At 41.1% G+C, this 23,357-nt stretch overlaps 1 protein-coding gene across 4 annotated transcripts in view; it reads right to left on the bottom strand.

Moving 5' to 3' along the window:
• LOC122543076 (transcription factor COE2) overlaps positions 1-23,357 on the bottom strand; it is a 267,093-nt gene that overhangs the window by 204,776 nt on the left and 38,960 nt on the right. The gene's annotated exons all lie outside the window — the stretch shown is intronic.

Genomic DNA, 23,357 nt, shown 5'->3' with positions numbered 1-23,357 from the left:
GGGGTGGAGAGGTCGGGAAGAAGATTGCAGGTCAAGAGGGCGGTGCTGAATCCGAGGGTTGGGACTGAGGCTGAGATAAAAGGTAGGGGGGAGGGAATTTGGGGGAGGGAATTTGGGCGAGGGAATTTGGGGGAGGCGGCGCTGGGAATACGATAGGTGGAAGAAGGTGAGGGTGATAGGCCTTCTATTGTATTCCCAGCGCCCCTCCCCCAAATTCCCTCCCCTCTTCCTTTTATCTCAGCCCCCACCCACTCTCCGGCCTATCACCCTCATCCTCACCTCCTTCCACCTATCATATTCCCAGCGCAGCCTCCCCCAAATTCCCTCCCCCCTACCTTTTATCTCAGCCTCCGTCCCAACCCTCGGATTCAACACCGCCCTCTTGACCTGCAATCTTCTTCCCGACCTCTCCACCACCACCCCCTCTCCGGCCTATCACCCTCACCTCCTTCCACCTATCGTATTCCCAGCGCCCCTCCCCAAAATCCCCTCCCCCCTACCTTTTATCTCAGCCCGCTTGGCACACCAGCCTCATTCCTGAAGAAGGGCTTATGCCCGAAATGTCGATTCTCCTGCTCCTCGCACGCGGCCTGGCCTGCTGTGTTTTTCCAGCACCGCATTTTTCAACTCTGAAAACCTCTCCGGGCCTTAATTGAGTGTGAAGCACTCAAAAAGAGGCCCTACAGTTCACAAGATCAAGAATCTCAACTTTATGGCTTCTCATCTCGCTATTTCTGAAATTGATCCAGTGTCTGGTCTCACCTTTCTGTCAACATGTTCCACCATTTCAAATAAATACTCAATGGAATCTCTGTGAAACATTCTCTGCATTACCCTAAACCTGTACTACCTCTAGTCTGGTTAACTTTGTGGATATGAAAAGAAGTTATGTTTCAGCTTTACTATCTCTACAAAGTTCTTTATGCTGTGTCGAGCCATTCTGTGGCTGAAGAATCCTTTCAGATTAATGTGTTGCTCTGAGCTCTTACCTCTGACTTTGGGTTAACCTGCCTGAGTCATGTCAGTTTTAATATATATATCATAGAAATTTACATCACAGAAACAGGACATTCAACGCATGTATTCATAGTGATTGAATGTCAACCCATTTTCCAGACCTTAGATCCTAATCTGCGAAATGTGATAAGAGTTTCTAGCTCTACCACCTTTTCAGGCAGAAAGCCCGACAATGCTTTGGGTGATAAAATTTCCCATTATCTTCCGCTTATTGGCAGTACTTTTGCCTCTGAGTCACAGATTTGTGCATTCAAGCTTCACTGTAATACTGAGGGTGTTTTGCATTATGGGCAGTGTCCCCTCCCAGATGAAGATAAATGGTTCCACAACATTAATTGAAAATGAACAGAAGTATTCACCAGTGTCCTGGCCAACAGATTATCCAGGCATTAATCTCATTTGTGTCTGTGGAATCTTGCTGTGCATAATTTATCTTTCACAATGCTGATATAACAAGGGGCTCTGCACTTCCAAGGCAATTAAAAAATTACAGGATTCTGAGGCTGTGAATGTTTACTGTTCATAAACAATTGTTGGACATCCATGCCCCCTTGTTTGTTGACTTCACTGCTCAAGGAAATATATCCTTTCCCTCCACTTTGACCCTGCATGACAGTATACACCTCAAGTAAATCTTCTCTGTTCCAAAGAAAACAACCCGAGCTTATCCTGACATTTATTCCAGATATGGACATGTTGCTGAAAGAACAGGGACGAAGCAGCTAAACTCTCTGTGATTTCTTTGCTGTGGCTTTCACTAGACAGGAGTTGTTGCAGAGATGCTTGGTACTGAGAATCAATTACTGAATTCCACAAAGTGATTCCAGATGGATCTTATTGATGGGTTTCAGCTTCCATACAATTGGTGTGTTTGCATTAAGAGCTCACATTTCCAGTTGCATTTGATCTCTGTTCAACTGCAAAATAGTATTTTAAAAAACACAGGTGGAATGACTCAAACCTCAGCTACCTTAACGTTGTTCTCTTCACAGTTGCTGGGCAACAGTCCCAACGGTATTTCTTGTCCTCCAGTATCCCAGTGAACTGAACATTTATTGGCAAGATTGTCACCTCGATAGATCATGAGTTCAAGCATCACTTCAGTGGTTTCATTGCAGTACTGCATGAGGGTATGCATTGTTAGCACTGTCTCCTTCCAGACAGAGTTATAGATTCATAGGGCTGTACAGAATGGAAGCAGACCTTTTGGTCCAACTCATCCATGCTGACCAGATATACTAAATTAATTTAGTCCCATTTGCCAGTATTTGGCCCATATTCCTCTAAACCCTTCCTATTCATGTACCCATCCAGGTGCCTTTTAAATGTTGTCATTGAACCAGCCTCCACCACTTCCTCTCGTAGCTCATTCCATACACACATGAATATAATAATTCCATAATATGAATTTAAGATGAGCAGAAATGCTCACCCTGGCCAAAGGATTATTTGGGCATTAATTTCATTTGCTGTCTGTGGAATTTTGCTATGCATAATTTGTCATCTGCGCTTGCCTATATAACAAAAGAGACGACTGTTTCAAGGGAATTAGGTAATTGACGAGCTAAACTGGATCCCAAGGCTGTGAGTGTCCGCTGTAAAAATGCAAGTCTTTTTGTTATTATATCTTTCTGCATATTGGTTGGTGACAGAATATTTGGCCTTTGGGTGTATCACAGCTGAACATTATCCTGTTCTCACCAAAGCCCACACATGAACTTTGTAGCAGGGAATTGGATTACAATTAAATGCTAGAGATCCTGCCTGATTTTGTGACTTCTCTGGAGAATTTAAGTCAATGGTAGTACTCCTATTATATCCCAGCTGAGATGGGCTAGTTTAATACTAACCAAGTTAGTCTGGGGTATGTGGTTTTGTACCAATCTTGGCAATGAAGTTTTCAATGAAAGAGTCAGAAAGCAAGGCAAAGAGGTCAGAGAAATTGTGCCATGTACTTAGATTCAATGGTCTATGATCACAGAGTTGGGATCATAATGGATTGCTGACAATGCAGAGGATAACATTGTGTAGGTACTGTGGGTGTTCATGTGAAACAAACATGAACTATTTCCTGATAGATTCTCATGATAATGATGTGGTACATACTGTGTAAACACTTCAGTAACAGTACAGAATGCTCTGTTGCACAAGCAGGAGTTAAAAAAACTAAATTGGGAATGAACAGAATGTATGATTGTTTCATAACAAGCATTCTGGACCAACATCGGGGGATTTGGCAATGGGGGTCCATTCTTATTCATCTCTGATTTGGCTTGTTGAGTACAGTACAATTATGAGTACTAAAATGATATGATTTAGTAAATGAGCTTATTCTGCTTCCTTTGAAAACAATAAAAGCATTACAGAGGCAAATATTTTTCATCCAGTCCCAGTGGAATCCTTGGCAATAGCTCTGATGTTCCCAGAGTAAGAGTAAGCGAAAGCAAAGAAATAGGTGTGACACTCGTTCCAATGGGTCCCAGGTGAGAGCAGTTGGAGGGGAATATGGTTCATGGAGTAAAGAATTCACTTTCAGTGAATTTACTAATGGACGATATGCAAAAATGGGTGGATAGCTAACTTCCTTACAATAGAACTGACGAGACCTCTTTGACTTTGGGACACTGAGAGAATATAATTCAAAACTATTTTTGCACTGAGGAACTTGGCTAAAAAAACAGGTGTTGCTTTGGCCAAGTATGAATGCTCTGTATGGAACTAGTGTTGTCTGTGTTTATATTACAGTGAGTATAATCACAATGTAGGATGTTGACATTGCCTCATAAAGGACGAGCCACCATTTACTCTCAAGATTCACACTGTAGAAATGGGGACTTCTTGGAGGATGCTGGGAAAGTCAGCAACTGTCGAACTGCCCCCAACAAACATTGATATCTTCAGGAATGATGGAAAAGTACAAATGTTGAGTTGGATACTGATTGTCCAATGGAACCAGAATCCAAATCTCCCTTGATATTGTTACATGACTCCTCTAATTAGCTGTGTGTTCTCCTTCATTCCTGACAAGCAAGCTGTAAGTCTCTGAGCTCCCTGGCTCTCTGTGTTTAATGATGGAGAGCAACATGGAAGTGTCAGGTCTTCTAAAGGAAATTGATTGCAATTTTTTCAGATGTTAATCTCCATTGATCAATACTCTACCTTTAAGTTAAATTGGGATCTATTCTGCCTTATGTTTGCTTCTCAGAAAGGCTTCTGAACGGAAGGGTAAACTGCTGACCATAAAATGAAAGTGTCGCAGTTTTGCCTGTTTATCAAAATATAAAAGAAGGATAGAATGTTTAGTTTGACTTGGAATAGCAGCGAGCTGTAAAGAAAATCTCTCTTGTCAAGTCGTAATTTCGAGTTAGTGGTTTAAAACTGTATTTGTTAAACACTTAACCGTGTGTTACAGGGTTCATAAACCTAGAGAGTGACAGGCGTCTGTCTGTCTGTGCTTGTCAATGTGCTGCCAATCATGGTGCCTTATCACCAATGGACAGCAGAGGTCAGTGTACATGTCAGAGACTGATGCCATGGTTAATGCAGGCCACTGCTACTGCATAACTTATTCTGTCACCCAGAATTAACCCATTCCTGTCTTTCCTATGTTCAGAAAGGAGAAGTGGTGTTTATGTTGTGCTTTTAAAACATTAAAAACACTTTAAAACCAATTCAGTACTTTTGAAGTTAAGGCATTTCTTTCAATTTAGGAAACACAGTAATTTGCACACAGCAAGCTCCCACAAACAGCACTGTGAAAATAACTAGACAATCTGTTTTTCACTGATATTATGGAGAAATGCCCCCCCACCCCCAGTTCCCACCCAACTATTGATTCTAACTTGTCCCTGATCCTGACCAGACAGGGAAACCCCCAAAAATGCCTCCTATCATCTGTCTTTGTTTGGAGTGAAGACAGGCAATTTCTATGAACTATGACAGATTATGTGACATTGCAAAATTCAAGTCAGCCCAATCCAAGACTTTGAATTTCAGAGATTCTGGTTTTCATAAATTTTGCTTTTGGAGCCAATTCTCCCTGTGTTCCTTACTCAACGGTACTAGCATTCACGACTGAAGGCTGGCCAGCCAAACCTGTTCAAATGCCGCATTAGTATTGTACAGTGCCATCATGTAACCATCTTCTGCACAGAGCAATTAGTCTGCCACACAACCTCTAGTGCAAATTCCTAAATGACAAATATTCTCTCTTAATGTTGGTCCTGATGGTGCCTCAAGCTTGGCAGAGTGGAGCCCAATACTTATCTTTTTTGCTTGCTTTGCAAGTAAAAGGTAAAAAGTTGTGGTTTTCAAAAGGTCACAAACCAGTCCCCAGAGTCCTCTTCCACACTTGAGGGGCAATGCAGAAAGGAAGGTGGTCAATCCTGTCAACCTCTTTGACCAGCCACTCCGAACCTCCTATGCCAGAAATGTGTGCTCCAATGTCTCAGTGCACACAAACGAAACAGACAAGTTGGTGCTCGCAGGAGGGGCGATAGGAAGTGATGGAATGTAAATTGTAAAATTTAAGGACTTTTGAAGTTAGGCCCAAACCCTGTTTGATTTCCAATGTTGCGTAACACACAACACATTTGGAGTTTACATCACAGATTTCTTCAGGAACCCAGTGAAAACAGTACAGTCAAAACTGTCCAACTAAACTTCAATCTTTCCTCCCTATACTCTGTTAATCTACATACAAGCAATTAGAGGAGTCATGTAACAATATCAAGGGAGATTTGGATTCTGGTTCCATTGGACAATCAGTATCCAACTCAACATTTGTACTTTTCCATCATTCCTGAAGATATCAATGTTTGCTGGGGGCAGTTCAACAGTTGCTGACTTTCCCAGCATCCTCCAAGAAGTCTCCATTTCTACAGTGTGAATCTTGAGAGTAAATGGTGGTTGGATATTCAACAACACGGAGTGTTAAAATAAATCACTGTTTAGTTATGGACAATCTTGGCTTTCTCAAATCTGTAACTTCAAATACTGAAAGTGAAGCTATTGACAGTGCCTTCCAGTTGCCAGTAACTCTGGTTAGAGTCTAATTTGGCAAAGTTGGATTCAGTTAGATCCTGTAAGACATGGCTTTAAATTCGACCAGCTTTCGCCCTATGCAAAACCGTCTTTACAGTAACTCTTCAAACAAACTGTGAGGGCTGTGTAAGATTCACTTTTATTTAAAATCCCATGAATGGTAAATCATTTGGCTATTTAAGATAGAAATTCAGCATTGACTGCTGTGATTAACCTTGCTCCTCTCCTGAAGGAATATCCTTGAAGAGATACAGTTCACTCCCACCTTCAAAATGATTGGTGTTAATCTGGAGAGTGAATTTTGGTGGGCTGTTCAGCAGTGAAGGTCTGAGTCAATGATTGCATGCTCTTCTTCTTTGACAGGGTTGAATAGCATCATGGTGCCTAAGAGGAGAATGAGCTCAGCCTGACCAATCTCCTCAATTTCTGTGAGGAGGTGAAAAACTCAAGGGGATCTGTGATAAACTGTATAACATGATGGACCAATACTTCCAAAAAGGCATTTCATAAAGTTCCACATAAAAGCCACAAAGCCATTGGGTTTTGGGCTAAACATTGGGGAATAAATTTTAAAATTGCCTGAGAAACAGAAAACAAAATAGATATTTATTGGAAGATTCATGTCTGGGTGGAGTGGAAGGAGTACTCAGCGATGTCTGTGAGCTCAGTGTCAGAAGAGTATTGTTTGGAGTTTACATCACAGATTTCTTCAGGAACCCAATGAAAATCAGTACAGTCAAATCTGTCCAACTAAACTTCAATCTTTCCTCCCTATACTCTGTTAATCTACATACAAGCAATGCGGACAATCCACTGAGATTCTTGATTTTATCTTACACCTCGGAAACTATTATTCCACATAGGAATCATCTGAACCCTGATTTTGTTATGCTTTATTTTTCATAAATGTTGTTACATATAAACACCAGATGAAACTGTGCAGAATTGTTAGTTTGGATGAGCATTTCTTCAATCCCACACAGAATGAGCCTTGAGATAATGGTTTATGAGATGTGATTAGTAAAGAGAGAGTGAAATCTGAGCTTTCGAAGCTCCCTGGTAGTGCAGAGAAACTGAAAATCAGAAAGAAAAAGAGAGCCAACCTGTAATTCAAACAGAACCATTCTTGACACTCTGCACTTCACTTTAACAAGTCATTTAAACAAAAAGGTAACAGAATGCCTCATCAAAAAAAAACTTGTATCTATAGTCCCAAGGTATCCCAAAGTACTTTTTCACCAATTAAATACTTTTGAAATAGAGCTACTATTCAAATCTTGAAATGTAGAAATTAATTTGTACACAGCAAGCACTCACAGATAGTAATGTATTCATAAGGAGATAATCCAGGTTTAATTTAATGTTGGTTAATTGGTAAATGTCAAGAACGACAACAGGAATAACCATGCTGCTTTGATTTGAATGGTGTGACAGGGTCTTTTATGTCCAGCTGTGAGAGAAATGGTGAGAGGCATAAAGCAGATTTTAAGGGAAAGGCTTGAACTATCATCAGAACAGTGAGAACTTCAAGTTAGAATTCGTGAGAGATGCAGAGAGATCTGCATGTCTTGTGTATGAATTGCAACACGTGAGTGTGCTAGTACAACAAATAATTTTAAATACTAATACAAGGGGTCTCTGATTTATAAACATCCACCTTATGGACACAATGTCATACGGGGGTGAAGTTTTAAATCGCTGACTTACAAATAATACCTGTACTTACAAATGGCTGCTTCATATTGTTTTGCATTGTGTTCCAAATAGTGTACAAATCAACTTGCAAATGATCTGAAGAATGGAACCTGTTTGCAACCTGGGGACTGCCTAGAGAATGCTATCATTTATCACAAAATGAACTAAAATAAAAATAGGGAGGTTATGCCTCAATTATATTTAGTTAAAAATCATGCAGCACCAGGTTATAGTCCAACAGGTTTATTTTGAAGCATAGCATTTGGAGTGTTGCTCTTTCATCAGATGGTTGTAGAGTATAAGATCGTAAGACACAGAATTTATGGCAAAAGTTTACAGTGTGATATAACTGAAATTATATATTGAAAAAGACTTGGATTGTTTGATTAGTCTCTCATCTTTTAGAATGACCATGTTGGTTTCAGTTCTTTCACATGTAAATTCCAGAATTTTGTTAAAGTTACATTCTTAAGTGAACTTTAACAATAGGTGCCAAGTTGGCCCAGATAGTGCATTGAAGGTTCAAAGTTTGTGTGAAGATTTGTAGCTCGGGTGCTCGTTGTTGTGGTTCTGTTCGCTGAGCTGGGAATTTGTGGCAGATGTTTCATCCCCTGTCTAGGTGACATCCTCAGTGCTTGGGAGCCTCCTGTGAAGCGCTTCTGTGATCTTCCTCCGGCATTTGTAGTGGTTTGAATCTGCCGCTTCCGGTTGTCAGTTCCAGCTGTCCGCTGCAGTGGCCGGTATATTGGGTCCAGGTCGACATGTTTGTTGATTGAATCAGTGGATGAGTGCCATGCCTCTAGGAATTCCCTAGAGGAATTCTCTGTTTGGCTTGTCCTATCGAAGTAGTGTTGTCCCAGTCAAACTCATGTTGCTTGTCATCTGCGTGTGTGGCTACTAAGGATAGCTGGTTGTGTCGTTTCGTGGCTAGTTGGTGTTCATGGATGTGGATCGTTAGCTGTCTTCCTGTTTGTCCTGTGTAGTGTTTTGTGCAGTCCTTGCATGGGATTTTGTATACTAGTTGGTTTTGCTCATGCTGGCTATCGGGTCCTTTGTTCTGGTGAGTTGTTGTCTGAGAGTGGCTGTTGGTTTGTGTGCTGTTATGAGTCCCAAACTCTGGGTCAGATATGTGGATGACACCTTTGTAATCATTAAAAACACAGAAATAGAGAACACACACCAGATCATCAACGCCGCACTCACAGGAATCAGATTCACTAGAGAGGAAGAAAAGGACAACCAAACTCCCATTCCTAGACGTGATGGTACAGAGAACACTGAACGGAGAATTCACCACAAAGGTATACAGGAAAGCCACACACACAGACCAAGTCCTGAACTACGAAAGCAACCACCCCAACACACACAAAAGAAGTTGCATCAAGGCACTGTTCAAAAGGGTCACAACACACTGCAGCACACCAGAACTGCAAAAAAAGGAAGAAGAACACCTCGACAATGTATTGGCCATAAACGGATACCCCCGCAATTTCATCAACAGATGCCTAAGGGAAAGACAACGGAATGAGGACATGCCACAACCCAAAGGACTAGCCACTTTACCATACATCAAGAACATTTCTGAACTGACAGCCAGACTACTACGACCACTAGGACTCATAACAGCACACAAACCAACAGCCACTCTCAGACAACAACTCACCAGAACAAAGGACCCGATAGCCAGCATGAGCAAAGCCAACTAGTATACAAAATCCCATGCAAGGACTGCACAAAACACTACATAGGACAAACAGGAAGACAGCTAACGATCCGCATCCATGAACACCAACTAGCCACGAAACGACACGACCAGCTATCCTTAGTAGCCACACACGCAGATGACAAGCAACATGAGTTTGTCTGGGACAACACTACTACTATAGGACAAGCCAAACAAAGAACTGCCAGGGATTTCCTAGAGGCATGGCACTCATCCACTGATTCAATCAACAAGCACATCGACCTGGACCCAATATACCGGCCACCGCAGCGGACAGCTGGAACTGACAACCGGAAGCGGCAGAGACAAACCACTACAAATGCCGGAGGAAAGATCACAGAAGCGCTTCACAGGAGGCTCCCAAGCACTGAGGATGTCACCTAGACAGGGGACGAAACGTCTGCAACACAAATTCCCAGCTCGGCGAACAGAACCACAACAGCATTGAAGGTATGAGGTGCCCACAAAGGGCACCTGTTGGACTGTAACCTGGTGTTGTGATTTTTTAACCAGTCCAATTGATTTGGCACCTCCAAATCAATTATACAAGGCACTGGTGAGACAACATCTGGAGTGGTCTGTGCAGTATTGGTAATCTCACTTAAGGCAAGAGGGAAATGCTTTCAAGACAGTTCAGAGAAGGTTTACTTGACGAATAACCTGAAATAGGTGGGGGATTAGCCTCATGTTGGTTGAACAGGCTAGACTGTATCCATAAAAAATCAGCAAAGTACAGTTTGCAAGAATGCAATTTGAGATTGTGAAATTTTTTAAAGATCTAAAATTAAGAGTCCAATGATGACCATGAATCCATTGCTGATTGTTGAGAAAACACTATCTGATTAGGGAGTGAGATCCTGATCTGGTCTGGCCTACATATGATTCCAGACCCACAGTGATGTGGTTGACTCTTAACTCTGGGCAAGTGGTGATGGACAATAAATGCTGGTCTAAACAGTGGCGCCTTTGTCCCGTGCAAGAATAACAAAACTCTGCTTTTTTGGGGGGGAATTTTGTGGTTCTTTTACAATAGTTATGAAAAACTAGCACAGAACTCCTGTGGGATTTCAATCCAAAAGGTAAAATTACTCAGCATAGAAAAACGTTATAATTGGCATGTGTTAAGATCAAAATCATATGTGTTTGTGTTCTTAGCATAAATAGATGTTTCGGACTTTGTTGGAAGATTCAATTCCATGTTCCAATTTGAAAATTCATGGACAACAAAGTTTTCTTTGAAGCATGTTGGTCAATCACTTTTCTTTGACTGTGGCATGTGACTTTCTCTTCAATGCTGTTTTTAAAGAAAGGAACTCAATTTTGGCACATTTTTTCTGTGTACTGTGTAAGGAATGTTTTTTTTCTCTGTATTTTGATTGTGGACTGAAATGGGAAAAGAATTGTTGAATCAGTCGTGGAAGCTGAGTTTGCAGGTGAGCTGTGTATGAATGGAGCATCGGCTGGCAATTTGGAATTGATGGCTCTGCAGTTAGTGACCAGTTATTTATGATAAAGGTCACCAAGAACTAGTGACCATCATGTGTCCATCAACAATTATGCGATTAGCTCATAAATAACTGAACAGCCTTGGGTGGAAGGAGCTGTTTTTGTTTTGTAAAAGAACATCTCAAACCTGAGAATAGCCACCTTTCCTTTTTTTTCAGTTGTGAGAAGGTGTGCATTTTACAAGTCCTGTGTTTCTTCTCTTTATGTGAAGGGGTGTTTAGAAAGTTATTTATAATATGTAATTGTTCATTTCTCGACAGAATGTATTTGTTATTATAATTAGTGTGGAAACCTACTCCGTGCTTCATGTCAACTTGGGTCTTACAGGCAGGATGTTGGGGAATTCTGTTATTTTCATGAGTTTATATTTTGTGCCCTTAATTTCCACCACGCTACCGCAGCGAGAAGATAAATAACGAAACGGTGAAATCATTCCCGTGGTCAGAAAAAAAACACGACTCCTTTTTCATGTCATCCTTCCGTTACTTTGGAATTGGTGTTGGCTATTCCTAACGCCAATTCGTTCGTTCTCATAGTACGGGCCGTTGTGACTCTTGCTTTTCCCAGGTCACAAAAAAAACCCTGCAATATAGTATCAGCAAACTGTTCGGCCGCGAAAGGTATCGCAATGGAGACTGATTTCTCCTCCTAAAAGCAAAGTAATTTGGATGCTGGAGACCCGATCCCCTGAACGATTCGTTGCTCGCGGACGAACAAGAGACAAGTTGCTCGTGTTGCCCCGAGTTGAGTTCTGAAAGGTTGGTTTAAATGACCACGGGCAAAGTGGGCTGTTTTCGAACAGCACTGGGAACGGGAAAACGGGAAAGAGTGAGAATTGGGGTTTTTTTTGTGTGTGATGCATGATTGGGGGCTGAGGGGAAAGCAGAAAAGAGAGAAATATTTCTCTTCGACTTCGTGCTGCAAACAAAAGGTTATATCAACATGACCTTCCGTGGTGGTTGAGAGAGCTAAATAATTGATGTGGTTTGCCTCAATCACAGGCCACATTTGTTTCCTGGGTCCCTCTAATCAGGTCCCTCATTTAGATTCCTCCTCGCACCTGTTCGGCAATTAACATCACCGAATTTGTGCTTAAATGCCAGTTTTGCTTGACATTTGCAATATTTCCAATTAGTTTTATACCTGAGTAATTATGCAAGGTTATTACCATGTATCAGACGTAGCAGTGGGTAATTCCCAGCACTTCAATCTTCTTTGCACAATTTTTTTTTTGGAAAGCTGTGAGGGTAAACGTTTGATTAGTTTTGTGGCTTTGTTTAATTTCTCACTCTCTTTCATATGAGTAACTTCCCTTGATGAAATATCATCCTGCAGGACTCCCTGTGGAAACCAAGTGATAACTTGCCCTAATTGTTTGAAAAAAAAACCGAACCTATTTTCAACTTTTTGTTTTGCAAATAAAATGCTTCCCAACGTCTCCATCAGTGAGTATCCCGGTCTGTGGGACCACAGAAGGAGGGCTGTTCAATTTGTCGCATTGTTCTGCAAATTTTTGTGTAAATTCCATTCTTTTAGATCAACCAAATTGACAAAAAGCAATGACCTGCTCGGAGCACAGTCACAGTAATAAAAAAAAATCCATTTTTTTCTTTTTGAAGTAGCTCTCGAATTTTCTTTGTGTGGTCTATTCCAGATCAATAACTTTTGGATTTTAAGCAAGTTTTTTTTAATTCACTGGTGGATCGTGGCTGTCGTTGGCTGGGCCAGCATTTATTGCCTGTCATTGCAAAGGCGGTGGTGAGTTGCCTTCTGAAACTGCTGCAGTCAACCTCCTGTTGGGTGAAACATGATGACCCTCAGGAGGGAAATTTAAGATTTTTGACCAGGTGATTTATTTCCAAGTGAGAATATTGAGTGGCTTGGAGGTGAATTTGCAGGGGATGGTGTTTCCATGTATCTGCTGCCCTTGCCCTTCAAGATTTGAAGTGGGCCAAAGTTTGGAAGGATCTTTGCAGTCTAAGGATCTTTGGTGAATTTTTGCAGTACATCTTGAAGATAGAACACACTGCTGCCACTGAACATCAGTAGTGAAGAGAGTGGATGTGGAGCCAATTAAGCACGATTGCCTGGATGGTGTCAGGCTTTTTGAATGTTGTTGGAGCTGCATCCATCCCAGCAAGTGAGAAATATTCCAGCACACTGCTGACTTATGCCTTGTTAACTGTGGAAATGCTCTTGGGAACGAGGACTTGCCCTTCTTGGTTTTTCCTTTTTGAATCTGCAGTGTCTGCTTATCAAGCTTTAAGGATGACAAAAACACATTATCCAGCTTCTTTGTTTTACTGTCTTCCCTTAGACCTTGGAAATATCCTGAGGCTTCTCCTGTTTGGTTAAGGCAATGTGGAAAACAGCAAGGGTGTGATTAATTGATTGTGAAAAAAAGAGGTTATTGTGCATTTTGAAAATGTGCAAAGAGTGATGAGAAGTGGGGTTCAGGAGCAACATGAGACATCTGTGAAAGGATGGCTGTTTGGAGTGCAGGGTGAACAATGCTTGCCTGAGAGGGCAAAAGGCTTGAGCTGGGGTGCAAGAGACAAGATTCTTATATCTGTCCAAGTTGGACGGTGTCAGGTAAGTATAGGAACAGAAGACCTAGCTATTTCTTCTTTCTGTCCTGCTACTCTGGATTAGGAAGGAATTGTTTGTGCTGAGAAGTACAACATGAGAGATGGAAAATGCCAACACACAAAATTTCTGTTTCAATGTCATACCATTGGTTTGATCTTTTTGTATACTTGTCTGAAGGTGGGGCAAGTATCCATCCCATTTTCCATAAAAGCAACAGCCTTGTTTTCTCCATTTTCTTCACCTTGTCCTGAAGACATTGATTGAATTCACTTTCATTTAGCTTTCATCAAAAGCACTACTGTTGTGCTATTTTTGGTGGTTCCTACACAGTAACCATTCACAACTGAAAATGTATTGCAGTAAAATTTTTCCTGACATACACCCACATGTGTGCCTTCACATTTTGTAAAAATGCCCTCAATATCTCCACCTAGTTAGTGGGTGATAAAGGAGGCAGAGGAACTTGACTGCTTTTTCCTTGCCCCAACCAAGACTGCACCAATACCAAGAAAGTAGATCAGTTGGTCTTGTAGTTGTGATCACTCAGTTTGGACCGTTTAAAAGACCTTCAGAGTACTACTACTAGGTGGTAATGTGGGGAGGAAATGTAAAACACCTTCAGATATAGGAGCCGAAGTAGGCCAATGAGATCATGACTAATCTCATAATTCTCAATGCCACTTTGTCGTTATCTCCATAATCCTTGATTCCTGGAGTAATTTAAATTATGTCTCTCTTCTTGAACATATGTTATGACTTAGCTGCCACAGTTATCTGCATTTAAGAATTCCACTGTTAATTTTCAGAGATTTTTTTCCTCATTTCTTTGAGATGGGTGAACCTAATGCTGATGTTATGCCATCTCGTCGACACTCTCCCACAAGGAGGCGCAACCTCTCTTTGCTTACCCTGTCAAGTTTCCAAAGGAACTTGAATGTTTCAATAGGTCTCCTGTCATTCTTCTGAAGTCCAATTAGTCCAACAATAGACAATAGGTGCAGGAGTAGGCCATTCTGCCCTTCGAGCCTGCACCACCATTCAATATGATCATGGCTGATCATCCTTAATCAGTTTCCTGTTCCTGCCTTATCTCCATAACCCTTGATTCCACTATCCTTGAGAGCTCCATCCAATTCTTTCTTAAATGAATCCAGAGACTGGGCCTCCACTGCCCTCTGGGGCAGAGCATTCCACACAGCCACCACTCTCTGGGTGAAGAAGTTTCTCCTCATCTCTGTCCTAAATGGTCTACCCCGTATTTTTAAGCTGTGTCCTCTGGTTCGGGACTCACCCATCAGCGGAAACATGTTTCCTGCCTCCAGAGTGTCCAATCCTTTGATAATCTTATAATCTTCTAAACTCAAGGGTATACAAGCCCAGTCGCTCCAGTCGTTCAGTGTAAGGTAATCCTGCCATTCCAAGAATTGACCTCGTGAACCTACGCTGCACTCCCTCAATAGCCGGAATGTCTTTCCTCAAATTTGGAGACCAGAACTGCACACAGTATTCCAGGTGTGGTCTCACCAGGGCCCTGTACAGCTACAGAAGAACCTCTTTGCTTCTATACTCAATCCCTCTTGTTATGAAGGCCAGCATGCTATTAGCCTTCTTCACTACCTGCTGTATCTGCATGCTTACCTTCATTGACTGGTGTACAAGAACACCCAGATCTCTTTGTACTTTCCCTTTACCTAAATTGATTCCATTTAGGTAGTAATCTGCCTTCCTGTTCTTGCCACCAAAATGGATAACCATATATTTATCCACATTAAACTGCATCTGCCATGCATCTGACCACTCACCTAACCTGTCCAGGTCACCCTGTATTCTCCTAACATCCTCATCACATTTCACCCTGCCACCCAGCTTAGTATCATCAGCAAATTTGCTAATGTTATTACGAATACCATCTTCTATATCGTTAACATATATTGTAAAAAACTGCAGTCCTAGTACTGATCCCTGCGGTACCCCACTGGTCACTGCCTGCCATTCCAAAATGGAGCCGTTTATCACTACTCTTTGTTTCCTATCAGCCAACCAACTTGCAATCCAAGTTCGTACTTTGCCCCCAATACCATGCGCCCTAATTTTGCTCACTAACCTCCTGTGTGGGACTTTATCAAAAGCTTTCTGAAAGTCCAGGTACACTACATCTACTGGATCTCCCTCGTCCATCTTCAGAGTTACATCCTCAAATAATTCCATAAGATTAGTCAAGCATGATTTCCCCTTCATAAATCCATGCTGACTCTGACCTATCCTGTTACTGCTATCCAGATGTGTCATAATTTCATCCTTGATAACAGACTCCAGCATCTTTCCCACCACTGAGGTCAGACTAACTGGTCTATAATTTCCTGCTTTCTCTCTCCCACCTTTCTTAAAAAGTGGTATAACATTAGCCACCCTCCAATCCACAGGAACTGATCCCGAACCTATCGAACTCTGGAAAATAATCACCAACGCATTCACGATTTCTCGAGCCTCCTCCTTCAGTACCCTGGGATGTAGACCATCAGGCCCTGGGGACTTATCAGCCTTCAGACCTAACAGTCTCTCCAACACCAATTCCTGGCAAATATGAATTCCCTTCAAATAAAACACCCCCCCCCCCCCCCCAAAACAAATTCCCTCCAAATCCAGGATCATCCTACTGAAACAAAAATAGCAATGGCTGGAAAAGCTTAGCATGTTTGGCAGCATCTGTGGAAAGAAATCGGAGTTAATGTTTTGGCTCAAATGACCCTTCCTCAGATGCTGCCAGATCTCCTGAGCTTTTCCAGCATTAACTATTTTTGGTTCTGACTTCCAGCATCTGCCGTTCTTCTGGTTTTTATTCTGCCTACTGAACCTTTTCTGCATTGTCTCGAATGCCAGTTTATCTTTCCTTAGATAAGGCAATGAAAACTGTTCACTGTATTCCAGATGTGCTTTTATTAGTGGCTGTAATGGTTTGGCAAGATCACCCTAATGTTTTACTCTATTCCCTTTAAAATTGAGGCTGGCAGTGCATTTGTCTTCCCTATTATTGAATTTGGATGCAAGTTTCTTGTGATTAATGCATGAGGACCCCTCAAATTCATCTGTGCTGCAGCTTTCTTCAGTCTTTACCCATTTAGGTAATATTCAGCTCTTCTATTCTTCTTGGCAAAGTGCATACTCAAATTTTCCCACTTTATATTGCAATTGCCAAGGCTTTATCCACTCTTAGCCAGTCTGTATCTCTGTAGACTTTTTGTATCATCCTCATGACTTGCGTACTCCCTGTTTTTGTCAAGCGCAAACTTGTCAACAGTACTTTAACTTAACGTCATTTTGGATATGTGGTAAATAATTATTGCCCGAGTGCTGAAGCCTGTGGCACCCCACAAGTTAGAGGTTGCTGTCCTAAAAATGTTGATCAAAATTATCTTGACTCTCAAGCTCCTGTTAGCTGAGAAGAAAATGAGCACTCGGGGCAGAAGTTGGCTATTCAGCCCTTGAGTCTGCTCCACTATTTTATAAGATAATGGCTGATCTCATCTTGGTCTCAACTCCACTTTTCTGCCCACTCCCCAAAACCCTTCCAACCGTGGCTAATTAAAAATCTGTCTCTCCTTAAATTTATTCAATGTCCTGATGTCCACTGCACTCTTTCAGAGACATAGTTTCTCATCTGTTTTAAATCTGTCACCCTTTTAACCAAAAACTACGATCTCTCATTCTAGATTGGCGCACAAGGAGAAACATCTGCTCTATGGCTACGATGTCAATACCCTTTAGCATCTTATATCTGAATTACATCTCCCCTCATTCTTCTGAACTTTCGAAAGCAGAGGCCTAAAACTGCTCAATCTTTCCTCATAAGACAGGCCTTCTATCCTCTAACCAGCACTAATATACAACCCCCTGACACCATAGGCTCATGTGTTACTACGTAGTCTTTCCTGTGCCTTTTTCTTGAACGCTTTTTGGAAATAAATGTACTCTTATTTCGTATAATCAGGGATTGAAATGAGGTGTTTCACAACCTGTAGGTCATGAGCCTCTATCAAATGATGCCTTTACTTCCAAAGACATTGAGAAAGCTGGAACAAGCAGACTGCAATGAAGTTGCAGTGTGGCATTTCAAACAACAATGTTGCTGGCTAGCTTGCAGTCCAGATTACAGAAAAATATGGAGTTTTTTTATTAAAGAAATTCTTCAATGAATAATATATTGATGAAAAAGTCTCTGAATATTACATTTTACACTCTCATTCCATTTTATAATAGTCAGCTGTTTCGTGATTCAAGCCATATTTCGAAAGAGAGAAATTTAAACCACTTGGCTCTTGAAACACAGGAATTTGTTTTCATTAATCTTTTCCACAAAGAGTTTTATTCTGTTTAGAGAGGTTAAGCTTAAGTGATGGATGGGTTGCCAATATGTGCCAGTCGGATCTGGTTCATGTTATTCCCTGAAGCAATGCCCATAGGAGGCTGTTTATAGAGAAACCCAGGTGAAAGCCTGAGGCCCAAAGTGCAGAATTAAATGAAGGCTCAGGAAGCAGGATAGAAGAGGAGGTTGCTCATGAAGCAATGATTGTCAGGCTCAGGGTTTTAAAGCAAATAGGCTTCACATGGCTAAGAAGGAAGGGAGGAATTCTTGAAAAAGACTAATGTAGAGTAGCAAATAGACCAACTGGTCTTGATTTAAACATGGCAGCCCCTCAAGAAGAAACAGTATTTAGAATGGTGTATTTGGAACTTGAATCAGAACAAAACAGATAAATTCAGAGAAGCACTGATGAGAGTAGTTTTGTAAAATTTAGAGAGGAAGAAAAGGACAAGAATCATGATGAAGAGTTGGTAGCTGCGTTTGATGGAAAGGTGATGATCACCAACTCACCACCACCCCAAGTGGCAGTGTTCTGAAATTTAATTGTGACTGCTGCAATCTCGCACAGTACGAAATCAGCTAGACTCGGAAGACTCCAAATAGACTGTTTAATCCGGGCTATTTAGTAACAGGGAATCAATTATTACTTGCCACACTTCTGGCTGGGTTGGAGTAAAGTTAGCCAGGGTTCAGTGCCATTCCTGATGGTTGCTTGCATCGTGTTAGTTTTTACAGACAACCTGCTCTGTTTTATTCCCTCCACAGTGATTTATCTCAAAAGGTTGGATTTTCTGCTGGAAGGCCACCCATTCTGGGACAGTAGAGTGTTAGTCAATACATGAAAATGAGGTGAACAGACCTTACAGTGTTTCTTAACATTTAGGCCAAAGTTTGATACATGCAGGAAGGATGGGAAATGGGGACAAAATAGAAATCAGTAATCAGGTTGGGTGGAGGCTGACATGAAGTCTGTCGATTTTCATTATCCAATCAGGCAACATTTTCTGTTTCTGTAAATTCCATGAGCAATTAGGATAAGAATTATTCAATGAGAAAAAATAAAATGCATTATTTTGGTGAAGCTTCCAGTCCAATTACAGCATAGAATCATAGCGATGTACAGCATGGAAATAGATCCTTCAGCCCAACTTGCCCATGCCAACCGACTTTCCTAAGCTAAATTCATTCTGTCTGCCTGCATTTGGCCCATATCCCTCTAAACTTTTTCTATTCATGCACCCGTCCAAATATATTTTAATTGTTGTAATTGCATCAACTACTTCTGGCAGCTCGTTCCTTATATGATCATCTTTGTGTGCAACTGTTGTCTCTCAGGTCCCTTGTGAATCTTTCTCCTCTCCTCTTAATTTAGACCATCTCATTTTGGACTTCCCTATCATGGGGAAAAGACTTTGGCTATTCACCTTTTATCTATGCCCTTCGTGATTTTATAAACTTCTATCAGGTCAGCCCTCAGAATCCTACACTCCAAGGGAAACAAGTCCCAGCCTATCCTGAAGAAAGCCAATAAATGCATCTCCTAAAGCTCCTACTGGTGTTATTACAGGACTGATTACATCTCATTTGGTGTTTGAAGTCAGATGTGAGCAGCAGGTGGAATTAGTATGTAAGAATGTTTGGGAATCCTTCATCTTTGCTTCCCAATAAAGTTTCAGTGTGAGGTGCAATTTGCCAAAGCATCGTGTTCAACTTCATTAGGCTTGTGCTGGTTTCAACTGAAGTGATGATATGTGGACACACATTTAGTATACTTTGAACACTGTGCATAGATTCATGCATATCCTGGCACTCTTGGGTTCTGCAGTAGTTAATGGACTGATAGAAAGTCAAACAAAGTTCCTTGTTTTTCTTAAATGATATATTGTGTTGGATCATATTTTCTTGTTGACAGTAATTCTCTTGGGGTTTCTCAAAAGAATAAAAAAAACTTCATTTCAATGTTTCCCAATGTTCAGTTTGAGCTTGGAGACATCTGGTTATTTAATTTCCCAACTGGAAAGAGTTGGGGTTGAATCTTGCCTTGATGGGCATGTTAGTTAATTTAAAATCCAGCTAAAAAGGAAATAGGACTTGGCTAATGGTTTGTCCAAGAAAGCACTGTATGAACAAAAATGTAAGCGTGAAACAGGATCGTTGAGTTCCACAGTTTGTTTTTAGTTAAAATACATGAACAGAAAATATCAGGAATTGTATGCTCGTTGAATGTAAACAAAAGACAAAACTTTTTTTATGCTTGTGTGAGGTAAGGGTTACTTAATATAATCAAGTTTGCTTTACTAATTGCTGAGATCACATGAGTTACCCCATTGCATTAACCCTTTGGCCTCACTGCACTGATTTTCACCTTGACTAAAAACCCATTATACAACATAACAACACCTCAGGATGCAGTTGCTAATAGCTAACAGATGCATTTTCTGAATGCCTAACTCAAGCTGACAATTTTCAATCAGCAAGGTCCTTACTCTCAGGCAAAATAGGATGAATGAACTCAGCACAGCAAGTTGGGTTTGGAGTTTTCCTGGTCTCTTGAGTTCACTTTTCAAGGGAGGATTGGAAGCCATTTTTGTTTACTCCTGTTATTTTTTTAAAAAAAGCTGATTATTTTGTTAATAGACGTCACATTGGTTGCCTGAGGTCTCAGTGGTGGCATTTCAGATGAAATAATGAGGAATTTGACTCTAACATTTCATCACTGCCCTTTACAAGTCAGAGGACTGTGACCCAATATTCAGGACCGTGTGACTATGACAGTGAACAAGGCAGGAAGCAACCTAACTCATTATATCAATGGTAGAAAAACCTCAGTGCCATAAAATTTTGTGAAATTTTAAGAAATATTCTTTTTCACCAAAGAAAAGCTTCCCCACCTGTTGTCTGTTGCTGTGTGATAACTACATTCCCATTCCAGTATTTAGGGGCAGCACAGTGGCTCAGTGGTTAGCACTGCTGCCTCACAGCACCAGGGTCCCAGGTTCGATTCCAGCCTCAGGCAACTGTCTGTGTGGAGTTTGCACATTCTCCCTGTGTCTGTGTGGGTTTCATCCGGATGCTCAGGTTTCCTTCCACAGTCCAAAGATGTGCAGGTCAGGTGAATTGGCCATGCTAAATTGCCCATAGTGCTAGGTGCATTAGTCAGAGGGAAATGGGTCTGGGTGGGTTACTCTTCGGAGGGTCAGTATGGACTGGTTGGGCCGAAGGACCTGTTTCCACACTGTAGGGAATCGAATCTAATCTAAAGTTTAAACAGAATCTTAATGATTTCCTTAAGGAGCACCTTTCATGGCTACAAATACAATTGTAGTAAACACAAGAGAACATCATAACCAAGAAGTTTTCCTTCAATCACACACCATCCTAACTGAAACGTATTGCCATTTCTTCAAGTGTCATTTAAACTACATTTCAAGCAGCATGTCTGTGTATTTACACCACATGAATTGCTGCATGTCAAAAATGTGTTTCACCACCTTTTTCTCCAGTACAGTGAGGGATGGACAATAATTGCTACTATGGCCAGTGTTGGTCACATCCCATTAACTCATAAATTTACCAGAAGCTCAGATCCACAGTGTGTTCATCATTGTTTTCCCTTCCATTAACATCTGCTATCAGGGAATTGCATGACAACTGAAATCCAGCCCCACTGTGCCTAAGTTTGAGTATGGCTTCCATGTCATGATTAACCTAACATCTCTCTCAATATTTTTGCAAATGGGAACATAGGAGCAATCGCCAGATGACTACACTGCTGATAATTGTGTTTGTCTGAATAGAGTGACACCTCCTTCAATGTATCCCAGATTGTTTCTGCCTGGTTGGTTAAATGTTCTGTGTGCTAATAAGCAATGGTTCACATTTCTAATCTCTAGAAAAATTTTCACCAGTTATTCCAGAGAAAAATTAACAAAAATGGCTGTCTGGTCAATTTGAGAAAGTGCATAACTTTGAATCTAGCTCACCCATTTCTGAAATAAATGGAGTGTAAAAACTGTCATGACAGGATCAACACTGTAGTATTATTATCAAGCAAGTTCAAATGTACTGCTTAGCTGTGGTGTTGCACATTTCATGCCCTCTTACTGTTAACTGCCCTCAGCCAATGTATTGCCAATTAGCACCAATGCACCTCATCTTGACGAGTGAGATTTCAGTCAGGTTTCCTCCTCCAGATTGCAGCTGCTTTACATCCATCACAGGTTCCACTTTCTGTCTTAGATTTTGTAGTTCGTGCAACATATTGTTTGCATGGGTTCATTTTACAGGAGCATGTTAACTTCTATCCAATCTTAAAATGACCCAATTATCACGAAACTTTAGAAGCTCTGTGAAAAACGTGCAGTCTTCATCAGCATAGTAATTGTGATCCAGTGACCACTGTTGGAAAGTCAGTGCACAACTATCAAACGACAAGCTCTTCAGCCACAATTACAGTGCCCTGTCAACAATAATTAGGTTCAGGTGAAAGAATAGCTATTTCAGTGAGGTTGTAGGGACACACTTTCCCCTTGACCTTTTATGCTTATTTCCAGTTCTGTACAATAAGGAGACTTAAGCTATATTTGATGGTGCAACAGTGACCTCCCAAAATCTTCTCCAGTTTAAAGAATAAAGATAACAAGGATGGCACACAACTGAATCACATGATCTTCAACTGGGGACTCCAGAGACTTAAAGCATCTGCTATGAATTGGCTTGGTAATATAATGAGCAGATTGGTAACATAATATGGGAAGTAGTTTCAGTAACTGGTGAACAGCTAGTGAGCAGTTTCTTTTCCTGATTCTTCATGGCTTGGGGCAAGACAGAGAATTGGAAGAAGTTTGGGTGAAATTGAGGTTCATCGACAAGTCCACTGGGTCTTGATACTCAATTTTAATGAAAGCCAGAAGTTTTAAAAATCAATGGTAATAAAAGTTCTAATTTTTCTTCTTTAGCGATGTCGGTCCCTATATTTTAACTTAGAATTTACTGCTGTAATATAGGCATGGACAATGTTCTGGTTTGAAGAATCTTCGCGCACTCTGGAATTACTGATCCCAAATGACTACATTTTCCATCTTATAATGATTTACCACACATGTGCCATCATAATCTTTGTCTCTAAATCACTTGCCACAACCACGAGGTACTATGCATCGAGTACATTCTCCATGGACTTCGCCATCGCGTGCTAGTAAACATTCAGTGCCTGATGTAAATGTGCCATGATGTCCTCAACCTTCTCCACTGTACTGTAATAATATGTTCAAAATCATTCTGGATACTTTGACTCCTCACATTAGAAACAGGTCTACAATCTAAGGCTATCACAAACATCTGCTTGAAAATATTCAACACCACACACTGTGGTTGATCAGGCACAGCTCAGAACACTTTACTGCCACTCCCCTGGAGGGA

Source organism: Chiloscyllium plagiosum, unplaced genomic scaffold (genome assembly GCF_037043375.1).
Source record: "Chiloscyllium plagiosum isolate Xiang-an unplaced genomic scaffold, Cpla_swu_hap1 HiC_scaffold_48, whole genome shotgun sequence".
Lineage (NCBI taxonomy): Eukaryota > Metazoa > Chordata > Chondrichthyes > Orectolobiformes > Hemiscylliidae > Chiloscyllium > Chiloscyllium plagiosum.
Note: the sequence above shows the minus strand (reverse complement) of the source record. Positions and strands in the feature narration are given on the sequence as shown.